General features: G+C 26.7%; 1 protein-coding gene and 1 long non-coding RNA gene across 6 annotated transcripts in view; both read right to left on the bottom strand.

The window, feature by feature from the left end:
* Positions 1–1155, bottom strand: part of LOC124421371 — a 36657-nt gene extending 35502 nt beyond the window's left edge. Inside the window, exon 1 of the long non-coding RNA XR_006941617.1 lies at positions 617–1155. This is a non-coding gene — a long non-coding RNA (uncharacterized LOC124421371). The remainder of the gene's footprint in view (positions 1–616) is intronic.
* Positions 1–18191, bottom strand: part of LOC111691206 (fasciclin-3) — a 186307-nt gene that overhangs the window by 127491 nt on the left and 40625 nt on the right. The gene's annotated exons all lie outside the window — the stretch shown is intronic.

The raw sequence follows: 18191 nt of genomic DNA, 5'->3' as shown, positions 1-18191 counted from the left end.
TTATAACCACAACACAAAAAACATTACTTTTTAAATTTTTTTTGTCTGACAATTTTAATACTGGAATTTAGAGGAATAGAACTTTCTTGAAACCCTACTTAAGTTAAGCAAGTCCGCATTGATCTCTTCTCAGATATCCCAAAAAGTAAGATCCACTTGCTCATACACTCAAAACAAATTCTTTACTCAAATCAATCGGGGTCGGTTTCAAAAGTACGTTAAGTACGGTGATTCAGGTACTGATCCGCTAAGTTCGGAAAACCTAATGTAAGTCTTTATTGTGTCAAAGAGATCTTAAAATGTACTTTCGATTTAAGCTCAAATCCATACTTGATTTGAAATAAATAAGATTGATTTAAGAAAGTAAAATATGATATTTATCCCATAATAAGCATGATTTGAGTTCAATTTCTACTTAATTCAGAATCCGGTTAGTTTAACAAAACTTTGACTAGGTTAATATTTCGTATCTTAATTATTAAAAATTAACTCCTTTTGACAAAAGTACTATTTGTTATAAATGGTTTTATTACACTGCTCAGGTTTACTACAGTGTTCTTTCTTAAAATAATTTTCGATGATGGGATGATAAGCGTAAACTTTTTTCCTTACTTACATACTTATTTTTTTCTATTCACAATTTCGTTATTGAAAGGGTTTCCATATCCTTTGTAAGTTTATATTTATATCCACAAATCTCTAGATATTTTATGCACAAGTACTCAGTTTTATTATGTAAAAAAGGGAATACTTAACGCTTCTTTTCGCTCCATAGCATGAATGTTCTGTTCACCATCGTTATTTCTTCAATTCAATTCATTTGAACATGTTTGTTGTTGTTTTTTTTTTCTTTTTGCAATTTATTTCCCATGTATGCGTATTATTCGTTCCCCATGTATTGTTATGCTTATAGCGTATATTATATAAGATTTATCTGATAAAATTCCAGATACTTCGTTTTGGTCCCTTTCCACCAAACTATACTTCTATTACTTCATGCAACAAAACAAAGATTATCTTGTTTGCTCATAATCACATCATATTGAATGGTGAAAAATGTTAAGAAATGCAAAAAAAAAAAAGAATATCTTTAGAGATTATTGTTTACTTTTTTGATTTATTTTTTAAAGTTTCTTATGGGGTAGAGTTTATTAAAATCAATAGAATATTTTGTTGTTGTGTAAATATTGTTGTTTTTAATACCAACAGCATTTGCATAAATTATTTGCAACTATGAAGGTTATGTCTACAATAGACTAGATTCTTCTGTTTACTCTAATATTAACAAAATATGAAGGTTTATCAAAAAGAAATGTTAATTTAATTTTGGATAAGAAGTTAAAATTCTAATAATATTATCTATTAAGAAGAATTTTTAAAAATTTATCTGTAGAATTGTTTTATAATTATATGTACAATATGTAGATTAAAGAAAAATTAATTTTCTTTATTAATCATTTACAAATTCTTTAATTTTATTATTCAACAATTATTACAAAAATAACAACTACTTCCTTTAACTTATTTATTTACTTAAAATTCTATTGATTTGAAATACATAATTAAATTATCTTTTCATAAACATTAATAAATTTTTTAATTCCAGGTGCTTTTGACACCTGTTAAAATAACATTCATTTATAGATATTTTGTTTTGTTATTGTTTAGTTACCAAAAATAAAAAAACAAAACATTTGTCGTTTTATATGTAAACCAGCCATAGCATCCATGGATACATACCTTCACTCACTTCAATGAAATATTTCTTAATTCATCTACAATAATAATATGTTTTTAGAAGAATAGAATCTAAACAATAAAAAACAACAACAAAAACATAAATGAACAAAAATTCCTGTGTGTGCATCAGCAACTTTTGAAAAGCAGACTTCACAAACAATAAACGTTACAAATGTTAAATTGTCCGTCTGTTGATCGGTCGTTCAGTCGGTTGGTGTGTGTTAGAGTGTACAATATGTATGGGAAGATATTTACGTGTTTACATTTGAATTATAAGAATTGTTATGGGATGTTGGAAAAAGGTGACCAGTCGTGAAGAGCATGTCGGAGCAGTGTTTGAAAGGAATTTTTTGATTGTTAGTTTGTAAATATTAGGTAAGGTTAGGTTAAACGGATCAATTGCAATTAGAAAATACATTCAAAGGTCCTTCAGTTGGAATAGTTCTAAAAATGTACATGTATGCTTAATACGAAATATTTTTCACATATCTGATTAGAGTAATCCAATAGGTAGTGCTCTTTCTATGTATGCTGCAATTCTCCATTTAAATCGAAGTTTTCAAACTTTATGCTTCAAATCTCGATAACAATGAATGATTCACTGTCAGTGAAGGGTAAAAAACACCTCATTTCTAATAAATCGTCAGATATAGTCGGAAAAAGGCAAGAAGTTAATTTCATAGTAATGTTAGTGAAGGTCAGGAACCTTAAATTTTTCTGAAAATCGATCAGCAATTGTCAGTAATTTGTGAAATGGATATTTGGGGAAGATTCTTAGCTTTAAGTGTCCGTTATAACGGAGTGTCATGTCATAACGGATATCAATAGCCGATCAACCTTAAGGCTAAGGACCAGAAGGCTAAGAACCTTTTATTTCTGAGATTCAGCCGCTTAGTGATTAGAGATAATTTTATAAGTTAAGTCGGTGACTTAAAAGAAAGCTTCTATGGACATTTATAAATCGTTTCATCCAATAGACGATCAACCTTAAGGCTAGGGACCAGAAGGTTAAGAACCATTTATTTCTGAGATTCTGTCGCTTAGTGATTAGAGATAATTTTATAAGTTAAGTCGGTGACTTAAAAGAAAGCTTCTATGGACATTTATAAATCGTTTCATCCCTCATATTCATATATTTAATTTAAAACCATTATTAATGTTTAATGTTGTCTTTGTTGGTCGCTAGTCAACTCGTATCTTTATAAGACTAAGATTTTACTCAAATGTGTTTCATTTGATATATATGGGTATCAGGAGAGTTCAATTTGGTCGCATGATGTTAAGTCATCGTTAAAGAAATCCAATGTTATTTGGCTTCTGTAATCAATAATATCTCATTCTATGGTATAATAGATTCGACTACTATGATCAAGTGTGTATCAGAAGAGTTCAATTAGATCGCTAGTCACGTTTTTGTACCTAAGCTGTTAAGTCATCTTAGTTAAGTGTTCAAGATAATTTTAATATCTCATTCATACAAAAAGATATCATTCCATATATTATAGTTTAAAAAGTATTATTAAAGCTCAATGTTGGCTCCTCCTTATTACTTAATCCCTAGAGACAAATCGGAAAAAATTCACTTGATTGATACAATCAAGATTTTCTTTCCGCAAGAACTTTGGCTCCATTATATAATTATCGTATAATGACACCGTTCCTCAACAACTTACCCAATGTCTAATTTTAGGACAACGGAAAACCCATTAATTTCAAAAAATTTTTTATATTTTTTTCAATATGTACATTGAAAATAATCCATGCCTTATATAAACGAAAAATGTTGTACATTGTACGAAATACTTCGTGGTTTCGCACCACGAAATTCTTTCGTAATATATACGAAATTGTACGAAATATTTTAGTAAAATGCAAAATAATTTTATATAATTTTAGAAAAAAAAAATTTGTTCATTTTACGATTTTTTTAAAGACAAATATTTAGAAAAAGATTGCGAATTAAAAAAACAATTTTTTATGTTTTTTAAATTAAATTTTACAGGAAATTAGGCAGTTAATTTCCAGTAAATTAATAATTACGTTTAATTTAACTCCCTTAAAATTACGAAAATAACAAAAAAATTGTAACAAAATAATTTTTTTGTAAAATCAAAAATAATTCTTGTATATTACTAAATAATCTTGTTACGAAAAAATCGTTACTTTCGTTAAATTTTACATGCCTTAACGAAATTATTTTTGTAAAAGAAAAAAGAAGTTTCTTAATATATACGAAAAAAGATATTACGACAGGTTTTCGTACTTTCGTAAAATTAGAAAAGAGGTTGATTAAAAAAGTAGTTACGAAATTTTTTTCGTAAAGTTAAGCATGGATTATTTTCAGTGTACTCATAAGTGTCTTAAAGCTTTTTGAAAAAAAATAATAATTTAAAAATTGTTTGCCACAATAAATTCTTTGAAAAGGCTGTCATGGCCACTCACATATGTATGTGCATAGGCACATAAAGTTGTATTTACATATGTTTGTATGTATATTATTTGAAGTTCTATACCGGTGTATAGTATATAACATGTATTTTAACATTTTCATATGTGTCCAAGTATTTTTTGATTGTTTTTTTTTTCATTTTTTAACAAAGTAGTGTCTCGTCTATTATTTTTTTATAAAAAACTGAAATTTACACAATACTTGTACATAAATATTTTGTTTGTTTCTGTTGCTATTCAGTATTGCTAACAAATTTTCATGTTGTTCTTGCATGTTGTTGATGTTTTTGTTAAATTCTGTAGTTGTTGTATTTATTCATAGTTGTGCTGTAGTTGTGTTGCAGTTACTATAGCACAAAAATAATGGTTAAAACATGAAGAAAGAAAAACTTCTGCTTGAATGCATTTGAATTTGTAGCAAAAATAAAATACAAAATGCTGAAAAAAATGAAAACTCTTTTATAGCCGTAGATCACAAAATACAAACAAAAAAGCTCTGCATAAAATCGAGTAGCAAGAGGTGAGGAAATAATATGCTGAAACTAGAACATCAACAAACGTGAAAAACAATGAAGCACAACACAACTGCAGCTGCAACTTTTAAGTGAATTTTTCGCTTAATGTTGTTTCCAATTTTTTTTTCAATTTTTTTGTGAGTTTTTCTGATGACCAATCACTTATTTGTTTTATTCACGTGAATTTTGTTTTCTAGTTTCTTTTTTTATACAACTGTTTTGTTTAGTTTTTGGTTAAATGCAACAATAATTTTGTTGCAAAAAGATTTTGTTGTTTTAGAAAGTAAATGGAAATGGCATTTATTTGTTTAACCTAAATTGCAGCTGAATATAGTTTTCAAAATAGAAATGTTGATTACTATTTTTCCAGAAATGAATGCACAAAATAAAAGGAAATTAAGTTGACGGTATACATTTAGATTTTTTTGATTAAATTAAGTTTGAAATAGAAACTTTTAAAAAATTAATAAAGGGGGATGAGAAGAGTGTTATAGATTTGATGCTACAAGTCTGTAAAGGAAATACAATACAATTCTTAGGTTGACATTCATCATCGCAAAGACCCGTCCCCTTAAAGCTTAGTTCAACAAACTGTTTATAGTTGCCTCAATTAAAAACTTGCTTCAGCTATAGACTTGTACTTCAATTAACTCTTAACTTGTTTAGGCGGCATTTTCAATTTAAACCACCAATCAATAACAATTTTTTTCTTCAATAAAATTTCCAATTATTTACTCCCATTTTTAGCCATTAATTAATTATAAACTATAAAACATGAAATATGGTTAAAAATAACCGTTATTTAATAACTGTTTATTTTTAAAAATCTCTATAGATTTTAACACTAAACAAGTCAACTATTTATATCCTCAATTTAATTTATGAATTTTTGTGTAAAAGGTTAATAAACTAGTTTACTGACAAGTTAAACCATATTACAAGTCATAAATAAAAACTCTTTTTACAAACTAAGCCAGCCGCACTAACTATTGAAACTTTCTCAAGTTGTATATTTGTTTTTTATGTTTACGAAAAAAGAGTTAAATGAAAGTGGTCTGTGCAACATATATATCGGCAGTGGCAACAAATAAAATTTTTTTAATGTCTTTTTTAAACAAACTAACCAAAATAACAAATAAACTAACAAACATGCATATACCTACTAAATCACATAAATGGCAAACAAGTCATTGAAATGTATGTAAATGTCAGAGTTAATTTTTTAAATAATGAAAGAAATGAAAACTATCAGTGTACATAATTGAACAGCTTAACTGGGACTCTATAGACAAGACACAAGTGCATTTTTTCTTGTTAAAAAAACACAAAAATCATAAAAAACTTTCGCTAAATAGTAAAAAAAATAAATAATAAAAAAAGTTCAGTGACTAAATAAATATGTAAACAAAACACCAAACAAATACCGCAACATACATAAATGCAACAAAAGCTGCAAAAGAAATGTTTTGAGTGGAAAAAAATTACGAACAAAAATAAACAAACGTATTTAATTAATTTGCATAAACACATGCATTAAAAGCACATTTGAAATAGAAGTAATGAAAAAAAAGAAACTGCGCAAAAAGCATTTCAAATGGTCAATAGTTTTTCTCTTTTTTTTGTATTAATGCACGTACTGTCGTCTCATATGCAACAATGATGAATAAGTAACGGTGTTGTAAAAGTAGGCCTATTTGGACTCTGTTTTATCGGGTGCTTTTGAAAAATGTGTCTTTCAAAATCGCTATCGGTTAGTTATATAATGAGAAATACAGTTACTAGTTCCAATACTGGTACTTTTAAAATTGGATACTAAATACAACGTTATCCAATATTACAACTTGCACAATATTTTTTAGTGTCACTCAAGCAATTTTAAACAAATCATACTGAAATTGATCTCAGAAATATTTTGTTTCTATAAATAGTTGAAGAACTGACGTTTATGTTGTGAAAAGCATCTTGAGAGCAAAATCCATTGAAAAGATCTGACAGCCCATCAAACGACCTTCTCTCAGATGTTTGTGTTAGAGATTGCGTTACCGGGATCTTGGCAAATGCGATCATGGAGAAAATATCGTTTGATGGGCTATCTAATGAAATTTTTTTTATCATGCAATTTTGTATAGAAAATATATTTAATTTACAGAAAAATTTGGTTTAGAAAATGTAGCTCTTTAACAGAGAAATATATAACATAGATCGTGTATCTCTTTAACACATAAACTTTTTATAGAATAAATATCTCATTCAAAAATATATATTTTATATAGAAAATTTAACTCTTTATATTTTCTATATAATTTATCACTCTTTAGCCGAGATTTTTTTCTATAGAATATGTATCTCTATAGAAAATGTTTTGCTTTAACAAAAAAATTTAACACAGAAAATGTAGCTCTTTAAGAGAGATTTTCTATAGAGATTTTCTATAGAAAATGTAGCTCATTAACGAAGAAATTGTAACTCTTTAACAGAAAAATTTTCTATGGAATATGTTACTCTTTAATAAGAAAATTTTCTGTAGAAAATTTAACTGTGAATGATGTTTGTAGCGATCGCATTTTTATTCAATATTTTCTGAGAGATCTTTCGTAGTAGTTTGTAAGGGTTCATATTGGGCGTGTCTGTTAAAATATAATGTTCATAATTACTGTTGTTTCAGTGCTTAGTAATTGTTTAAGAGAATAATAGTACTTTTTTGCTTATCTTGGTAAAATTTTGCTATTTTCCTCTTTGACATAATTTTTTTATTTTCCTTCTATCAACACATTTTTGCACTAGAAAAACACAAACAAAATGTTATGTGCATATAACAATCAATCTAATTAATGACAATAAATTGACGAGCATTAAAACTAGTGCTGTTGTGTAGTTAGATTTATAAAATGTACAACATGTTTTTATTTATTGAGTTTTTTCAATGTATGTTTTATCATCATTGTTGTTGTTTTTTAGCCTGTGTACATATAAATCTTCACTTTGCAGCATCAACATTTCAATTAAAGTGTTTTTGTTTTATTTTCAACAAATAGTTTGCATCAGCAGTAAAACAACACAAATGAAATTGGATAATAATATTAAGAGATGATCATAGTCGATCTTCACATACATACATATGTGGTATATGGGATGGAAAGCAATCAAAATTTAATTAATTTATTAATTTAGGATTTAAAAAAATATTCGTCTTTGATTAAGTTGCACTTAAATTATGAGCTTTCACATGTTGAGCACAAACTTATGTTTTAAACAAGTTTTCTATAAACTTCAACTGTAGGGTGTTCTGTAAGTAAAAATCAACATAATAATAGAGCTAGTCAACTAAACTCTAAACAAATGACAGTTATACATCAAAAAACCATATGTGGCAACTTGCAATAGCAAATGTTTAAATCTCATGACTGATTTCATCTACAGACAGTGAGTGAATGTGTTTTTTTAAACTTTTGTTTTTTGCTCTTTATGCTTTTTCAGGCTGTTGTTGACATTTGGCGAACGTTTGACGCCAACATGACCAACTCATTTAATACATCATAGATTTAAAGGCATTAACAGTGCGTTTTGTTGCATTTAAATTAGAAGGCAAAATTGTAGCATTTTTTTTTTAATTATAAGTAAAAAATAGTAAACATTAATTGTAAGTTTTTTTTCAAAATTTTTTAGCTAAAGAAGATAAACATTTAAGATTTGTTTAGCTTTCAAACATGATAATGTACAGATACTGAAAGTGCATTTAATCAATAATTAAAACCCGCTATTTTACACCCTCAATTGCTATACACTCACAAACTTAATTTGCAACTCAAACTTGCAATAATCATGTATATGTATGTGTATGGCAGGCTGAAAACAACTGACCCTTTTAACCAGCAAAGGAAGAAGAAAAAAATTATTTCCAACTCGTTTTGCAATTAACATCATTATTGTTCTTTTACGTTCGAACAAACGTATTTACAAACGAAATTTCTAAAATTTCTTTGTGTAAGAAAATTCTTTTGCATATTATTTCATTTGCAAATGAACGAGTTCATTCATTCATTCATTCATTCATTCATTGGAATTATATTTCTTTTTCTTTAACATCTCCATATAAAGAGTAAGAATAAAAAAATAATGCTTCAACAAAAAAATATACTTAATTCCTTTGTAAAGTTTATAATGTTCTAAATACTCCATTCGAGTGTATAAGAAGAATATTCTTCAGTGGGAGTCTATTTGCATATAAATATCTTTTAGCAATTTCTTTTTATTTTTTTATTGTTTTTATGCCTGTAAGCTCTTTTAAATATATATACTTTTTTAATCTTCTTTTTTTTTTCTTCTTGCAGAAAGAGTGGCGCATGTGTAATTGGTTCCATTATTCATTGAAGTGCTCATATTAAATAGCATCAAATTAACTTTACTACCCATTGCAATTATACATTCAAATTGTCTAATGCAGCATTAGTATGTTTGCAAGTATCCACACAGATGTGTTTTAAATAATTAACCAGCAAACATTTTGAAAGTCTTAAGTATAAGTATTAAAATGCTAAAATCTTGAATTTCTGAATATCGAAAATTAGGAATTATAATTTTAGTAGCGCAAGAGCAATCACTATGATTTGTTGCTGTATAAAATTATTCTGTTAAGTTGAGGTCTTTTAATAATGTTTGTCTGAAAGAATACTTGAAATCCAGACAATAGTCCAGAATATAGTTTAGATTATAGCCCAGTATATTTTCTCAGAATAGTCTAGGTAAGTTTCCAGGTTATAGTCTGGCTAATAATCCAGACTATGATATAGTCTTTAGTCTAGATTATGACTATAATCTAGTCTGCCGTCTAGATATATCCACAATCTGGACTGTAGTCTAGTCTATATAAATATAAATTTTCTAGACTTTAGACTATAGTCCAGACCTCAGCCTTTGCTACAACAAACTTTTAATATATATATTTTTAATGTTTATTAAATTGTTCACTGGGTTTATTAAAAGAGTTCTAAGCAAATTCTACGTGTGTATGTTTTTAATGCTGTCTTTAAGTACAGAAAGTTTAAATGCAAAAAGCCTTTACAAAATCATTTATGAATTTTTGCATAAAAATTAACGTTAAATGATGATATTTGCAAAATAATCGCAGATTAATTTAAACAAATTTTTTATACCCTACACCACTTTAGTGGGGAGGGTGTATTAGGTTTGTGCTAATGTATGTAACGCATTCAAATATTAATTCTATACCCACCTTAAGGTATACCAATAGACCATGTTAAACTTAATGTTCGTAAGTTGAATATATTAGAAAATTAAAAAAGTACAATTTATTAGATAAAAAGTACTAAAAAGTTGTCTCTTAAAGAATATTATTCAATGAGGGCCGTATATGTTTAATAATCATGTGTTTTGAGTTCATATAAAGAACATACATAGAGTATCATTTAAAGAAAGAAAAAGTACCAAAAGTGGAATAAATTTTACCTAAGTGAAAAGTACTAATAAAAAAGTACAATATTTCCCCCTTTCGCTTAGAAATATACTTTTTAAAGAATTAAGTTTACAAAATTTTCCGTATTTAAATCTATATATAACAGATAAAACTCAAACGATTCAAATCTGCATTCATTTGTTCGAGAAAAATTGTGTTTTCAAAAAGGTACCAAACAATTTACTCGAATTTGGTCCTATATAGGCCTTTGTACTCGAATTCCAAAATAATATACCAATAGCTTATTTTGTGTGAGTAGATAAACTACTTTTTGAAATTTTATAAAAATTGGCTCAATGAGTTTGAATAAAATTAAATTTTCCGTTTTTTCCCTTTTTGGTACTTTTTTCCCCAGTGAAATAGCAAACATTTTATTACAATAATATTATTACAGAGTTAGTCCGTAATTTAATAGAAATAATTCAATAAACCGAAAATGTTTTCTTAATGTGCTAAAAAAAATTACCATAAATACAGTTTTCTCCTTTTTACACCCAAAAAGGACTGAATTTTAAAAAAGTACGAAACAGCTGTCTCATAATTTTCGGAGATGTATCCAAAATATTTATAAAAATTTGATTATGTTAATTAGTTCAAAAGTTATAAAGGGCCAAAAAAGGTACCAAAATCATCTTTGTTACACATTTTTACCCCTTAAAAGCACGAATATAAAAAAGTGCCAGACACCCATCTGCTCATTTTAAGAGTAGATACAGGTGCATTTAAAATTATTCTTGTATCACTAATATTGTGTAAGATAATTAAGAAAACCTGTTTTACCCGATTTTCCCCTTTTTACCTGTAAATGTACAAATTTCCAAAAATCCCTCCTTAGTGTATCTACATAACCAAAAACACATCTACTGTCAAAATTTTATGTTTCTAGGTTCAGCCGTTTGGGCTGTGCGATGATGAATCAGTCAGTCAGTAACGCTACTCTTTTATATATATATATTTATATATATATAAGATGTCAATAGAAAATTTAGTGAAGAGCATACAACTAGCATACGATTCTGATCAGTATTATTCCTATTATATTGTTAATTTAAATCTTATTGTAAAATTATTATTATATAGAGTTGGAGCTATCGTACGGCCTAGGTCGTAATGTAAGTTGGAGTTGAAAATAGGCTTTGGATTAGTAGCATCTATATTGTCTTTGGTTTCAGATGGTAGATGTATGTAAACAAATTCCGATGTAATGATTCTTTAGGATATAAGAGAATATAAACTAGAATTTTATATACCCTCTTCCGAAGTTTAGTAAAATTTGATCGAAGTAGATCTAGAAACTTTGTGTAAATTATTATTTCTATAAGGAAATATATTTTAAACTTAAACAAAATGGGTGATTGTTGTGTATACAAATTTTTCCAACCCTTTTCTATTGACTGAATGTGTGGCTATGCACTACTTTGTAGTTTAGTTAGTCTTCAAACTATTTAGTCTGCTGTCTATTAGATAGTAAAAATCCTTTCATCAATTGTGATATTAAATAATTTGATATGCAATAAAAAAAACTATATACCTTTAGGTAAACTATCCAATGCTAATTAAATTTTCATTACAAATTCATAGGAAATTGTTAGATTTCAACTTTCAACCAACATCATGAACATGAAATTAATAACTTCACATTATTTAAACTAAATTTCAACAAACTACAGGTAGCAGCTGGTCGCTATAATTAAGCGGAATAAAATACAGACCCTCACAATAAATATGATTTATTTTAAATTTTAAGCAGCAAACGAACAACAAATAAGTTGTGTTTTTAATGCATAGCAAGCATAGGAAAGTTTAAGCAACAAAAACTTAAAAAAAAGCAAACAAAATAACTAAACTAGTTTTTGTTTCTATATTTTTGTTTAGCATACTTACGCTTAAGAAAAATAAAAATTGGGTCAAAAATTAAACGTAAACTATTCGTTTGTTTTATTGCTGCTTATGTTTTTATTTTTGTTTTGTTTTACCATACATATTTTTCAGTTATTCAAATGATTTACAAAATTACAAACATTAATTGCCTATAAACATTTAAAAAAAAACTCAATTCTAGAAAATAGAAAAATAATTTTTAGCCAACAAAAGCAATAGGCAAAACAAGACATCCTGTGTGTGTTTGTTAAATTTTTTGTTAGAGAAATAAATGGTTCATAAACCAATTATAAGTTTTGCATAAATCTTCTTATACCAACAAACGTATTCATAGAATTTTTACTTACTAGTTTTTCTAAAGCTTAAGTAACGCAGTTATTTTTTTATTTCCTGCAATTTTCAAGAGTTCAGGGCTATTTGTTTATGTAAAGTAAGTATTGCAGTTTTGTTTAAGTTAATAATGAAAAGGTCAAATATTTACTATGAATCATAAATTGTTTGGCTGCTGTTTTTATTCTGAGTACTTGTTTAAAGTGCTTACTGCAGTATTGCTCCCTCTTATACTCGTTAACTAGCACTTGTACTAATTGAATTTTAAATTGTTTATAACTAGGGAATTATTTCAGTTTTGTTTTTTTTAGTATATTTTTCGTATTTGCGGTTTGAAGTTTTTTTGTAAAACTATTATAGTATTTCCTTGCATGCTGCTGTTTATAAGTGTCATAGAATCCATAATTTGGTTCAAGTATGTAGATTTATTTAATTAAGATTAATGTTAACTCACATAAATGTTTTTTTTAATAAATCGCTATAAATTTGTAATTACCTGAAAAAGATAAAAATAATTAGGTTATAAATCAATTTTTTTTTTAAATATTTTTTTTTTATAAATATTTTGCTATTATAATAAGTAGGATTTTAATTAACTTAAGTTAAAGGTTAAATATAAAGCCATCAAGGGTGTTATTTTATTAAATGTTTATTAAGCTAAAATTCTTTACCAAATAATATTATTATTTTATTAATTAAATATTTTTTTAATTTTTTAATTTAAAATAGCAAAATTATCTTTTTACAAACATTTAACTTTCATTTAAATGAATTTACTAAAAAACGCTACAAAACAGTTTGTTATTGTAACATTGAAGCTGATAAATACATAAATATGTATCTTGTGAAAAAAGCACTTTGTATCTTTGTAATACATATTACATATACGATAACAATATTCATACATACAATAGAAAATACAAAACAATAGCAAAAACTTATAAAAATGCGAAAATATGAGAATTGTTGCACTTTACAAAAAATTAAACCAACCATATTAAACCCAGCAAACATTTTACAATTGACCAAAGACTAAATTAAAATCGTAAACAGCTCTTGAAATAATAAAGTTTTAATAATTAAATTAAAATTAAAAGGTCTTTAATGAAAAATGTCGACAGACGTATACTAGTCCTTTGTATGCTGTATTGTATAGAATATTTTCTAATCGATTGACCTCTTTATGTCTACTCAATTTACTAGTGTAATCCGAGGATGGACTTTTCTTTGTATTAATTTGCTGACTAGTCTATTCTATAGAGATTTCTATATACTCTTTACTGTTTTATGTCATGTCCACACTATGGACTTATCAATTGTATATTATACTCTTTTTGATTGGTGATTAGTCGATTGGATTGTCTAGACTACGGACTATTCTATATCTATTGTTAAGTTTAATCTAATTTAGTAATATATAGACTAGTCAAAGAACTAATGTTTTGACTAATCTATAAGCTAGGACTATTCTGCTAGTTTTTTTTTCTATATATTTTTAAATGATTTGTCATGGTTGGGCTAATAGATGGTTTAGTCTATAAACTAGGCTATTGACTCGTCTATATATGGTTTTATTGGTTAGTGCAATTCATAGATAGACTAGTCTATGGAAAAGGCTACTAAAGACAACGTAATCAATACACTACCCTGCTGACTATGTTATATACCAGCACATTAATTAGCCGTTACATTGGTCTTTGGACCAGTCTTTGGGATAGTCTATTGACTGGTCTATTGATTAGTCTTTGTAGTAGCATATTCTTAGACATCCATTATGGGAGGTACCACGTCCTTTATTGCATGCTCTATTAACTTGTATAACCAACAGATTGATTACACAATTATTTTTTTTAATTTATTGGTTAGTCTATAGAATACTATATTTTCTAATATATGGATTAGTTCATATAAATACATACATAAACATGTATATACACTGAAAATAATCCATGCTCAAATTTACGAAAAACAATTTCGTAACTTATATTTTCGTAATATTTACAAAAATTTCGTGTATAATACGAAATATTATTAAAACCCTTTTCTATTTTTACGAAAGTACGAAAACCTTTCGTAATATTTTTTTTTTAAATTTTAGCGAAATTAAACATAATGATATTAATTATATTATGAATTAATAAAACTACAACATTTTTATAAAATTTAAGAAAAGTATAATATTATTCTCGAATTATTTTCATAAAAAGAATTAAAAATTCGTGTGGAGAATAATTTTGAACTAAAATTAGAAAATTTATTTTTAAATGAACAAAAATGTTTGAATAAATTAATATTTCGTAAATTTTATCATATTTATTCAAAATTCCCTTTTTTCAATTTATGTAAATTAATTTTTTTAAGAATATTTTGCATTATACTAAAATATTTCGCACAATTTCGTATATATTACGAAAGAATTTCGTGGTGCGAAACAACGAACGATTCGTACAATGTACGACATTTTTCGTATATATTAGCCATGGATTATTTTCTGTGTAGGTATATCTACAAGGATCTTAAGACTACTTTGTCAGGGTCAATTTCCACACAAACTTACAAACTTAATAATGAAAGTTGCAGTAATTTGTTTGCTGTGTTGCTTGTAAACTCTGGAAAAAACTAAAACACTCTGCTACAATCCAAAGTTTATTTAGCAGAAATAAAAGTGTGCTAAATTGTGTACCATTGTTACGGATGGTGTTGACATCAAATGTAAATGTCATACCAGCCATATACACACATTTATATTACCAGTAAAAATGTATTTATATAAAAATAACATTTTCTATTGGAAAAATATAAAAGTTGTGCAAAACTATGTATACACTTATAGAGAAAATGCCAAGTTACTAGAGTTTTAGAAATGCAAACTAAAGAAAGTGATATAAAATTAGTCATGCGATTGGTTCTACCGTAATGGTGACAGGTTCCTAGTTTAACATATCATTTATAAGATGTTCGTATATCCGTCCATTTGTCGGTATATTGAAGGGACAAGAAGGGTAGACCTAGGTAGATAAAATTGTTCCAAAATATTCCCTGATGATAAGGTAAAACCATAATTTTCTTAAAATACATCCAGGGCGATAATATTTGTAAATGATGTTATTACAATTAAATTCTGCAAAAATTATTTATAGAGTTCAAAATTCAGGATTCCTTTATTAAATTATAGCATGCAGAGAAATGACGAATATATGCATGAATAAAAAATATAATCATATACACGTGATTATGATACATCTTGTTTTGTTTACTCAACTCATGTGTAACAGAAAAAACACGAAATTCTGAATATGTACTTAAAAAATTTTTCACTACTAACGTATAAATATTGACCCTAACCTTTGGAAATGTTTATTTAAAGTTTCTAATAAAAAAACGGAAAATGTTAAACATGAAAAAGTGTGTGCGTGTATGTTTATATGGGTGTAACTACAGCAAAAAAGAAAAAACTATAGAATTTTTATTATGTTTAAATGTTATTGACCTTTATACGTTTTTATACATATGTATATACCATTTGTTGCTTTTGCTAGCATTTTTTTTATTTTGTATCCGAATAACAGTTTACACACCTACGCATAACATGGAGGTAATTGAATTTTATTTTGTTTCTTTATTTTTAGTAAAATAATACAGTTTTTTTGTACAGGAAAACTGTAGGAGTAAAAAATTTACTTTTTTTGTATAAATAACGAAGTATGTTTTAATTGAATGAACATGATGTTTGATTAGTGTAAGAGCAGGAAGATAAACATAAAGAATTGATGAACAATTTTTCTTTATACTTGTTTAATGGAAAACTAAGAAAAATATTTAAAATTAATGAGAGTGTGTTAAACAAAAAAGCGAGGGTTGAAATAAAACATTGATAATTAAGCAAAAGATAATAAAACTAATTAAGATATTTTTAAGTTATTAAAGCAGAATAAGTTATACCTCTTCAAAAACAAATAAATATTACAAGGTGGGTACACTTTCTTTTTTGAAATTTTTTGTACAAAAATTATTTTAGACACTTGTTGTTTTATGTATTTAAGATGTTTTATATATAATTTTCCAGTTTTTAAACTTTCAACTCTACTCTCGTTTAATTCATTTCTCTTAAATATAAAAACAAACGTTATCTAAACAAATGCATCATTTTAATTTCTAATATTTATTTAACAGATACCCAAACATACATACATACGTATCTTTCTTTTCTTTATTTTTTCATTCTTTCATTATTTATTCTACTCTCAGAAAACATTCACTTAAAGTTGTTGTACAGCTGCATTTTATTACTCGCACATATTACGAAGACAACTTCAAAAGTTTTCGTTAAATTTGGGAAGAAGAAGGTCAGGTATAGTCCAGTAGCAAACTAAATTAATAATTATAGGAAGAAACACTCAGAAAAGAATATATCAAAAAATCTTTAAGTCCACTTAACGCTGCTGTGACTCATAAGGTTTTAAGTTTAAGGAAAACTTTGGTAATTTTCTGACTAGTATTGCATTCACAACATTCGATAGTTTTAACAAAAAAGTCGATAGAACCCCAGTAGTTTATATTCCGCTTTATATATGTTCTGATTCCCATTAGTGAAGTTAAATTAAAACAACCTAGATCTACTTAGAACAGCGAATCAGTGCTCTTGAACTTATTATTTTACTCGTATGAATAAGAGTCTGACATAACCAATCGAAGAACTATTATTTTACTCCCTACCTTCGGCTTAATTTTATTTATATGGGGACTAAGACCTATTCTATAATGAAATTTCTAATACTGCTTCATATGGCAGTAAAAATGTAATTATATAGAGTCGAATTAGATATTGACGAATATGTTTAGTACATTCAGAACGTTATACTACATCCATTTGCACAAGTTTAGGGAAGGTATAGAACCACAAACTTAATTTCTTAAGAAACTTTTCATATCTTAATCGCAACTACTTTCAATTGATGCATCGTAAAAGCTGCTATAGTATTTTACTTAAAAATAGATCCAAATCTATGTTTGTATGTTTTTGTTTCCTATTTTTTCTTAGTTCTATTTGGAAATTATTTATACAATACAACAAAAACAAGTAGATTATTCAGAATATAAACAACAACAGTTCAATCGCCTTTACTTAAGTATGTATTAACATAGAAACAATAACAATTATTACAATTTAGCACATACTCTCACATAGACTTATACCTTTTATTTGCCAATCTATGTTAAGTCCATTTTTGATTAGAAAACTATTAAATTTGTACATATATGTAATAAAAGAGATTCGTGAAAATTGTGTTCAATATTTGAGTTTACAAAGTTTTGAAAACAATTATAGATTTTTCGTTTGATTATTCAGTTATGCCTTTAAAAAATTACTTTAGCATATTTACAATCTCAGTCATTTTTTTCAATAGTTTTTGCTATTCTCATTATTGCTGCTGTTGTCAATGATGACGACAGAGACGGTGACGATGACAATGATGATGATTATTATTATTATGTTTATTTTATCGGGTGTGCCGGATTGTTTCAATTGTCAGTCATTTGAAGAATTACTCAAAATTGTATCTCTTTCTCTTCCCATATATTTAAGCATGTTGTCATAAAAAATGTTTATTCATCAAAAAACATTTTTAAATAAAAAGTAAATATTTATGTTTGTATGGACAACGTATTCAACTGTTGATCAAAGTTTTTGTGTTTATTGATATATTGAAAAATAACGGAACATTCAATGTTACCTACATTCATATGTATGTACAATATATATACTTATGTATGTAGTTGTACTTATTTGTAAGAATCGCTGT

Source organism: Lucilia cuprina, chromosome 2, assembly GCF_022045245.1.
Source record: "Lucilia cuprina isolate Lc7/37 chromosome 2, ASM2204524v1, whole genome shotgun sequence".
Taxonomy (NCBI): Eukaryota; Metazoa; Arthropoda; class Insecta; order Diptera; family Calliphoridae; genus Lucilia; species Lucilia cuprina.
Note: the sequence above shows the minus strand (reverse complement) of the source record. Positions and strands in the feature narration are given on the sequence as shown.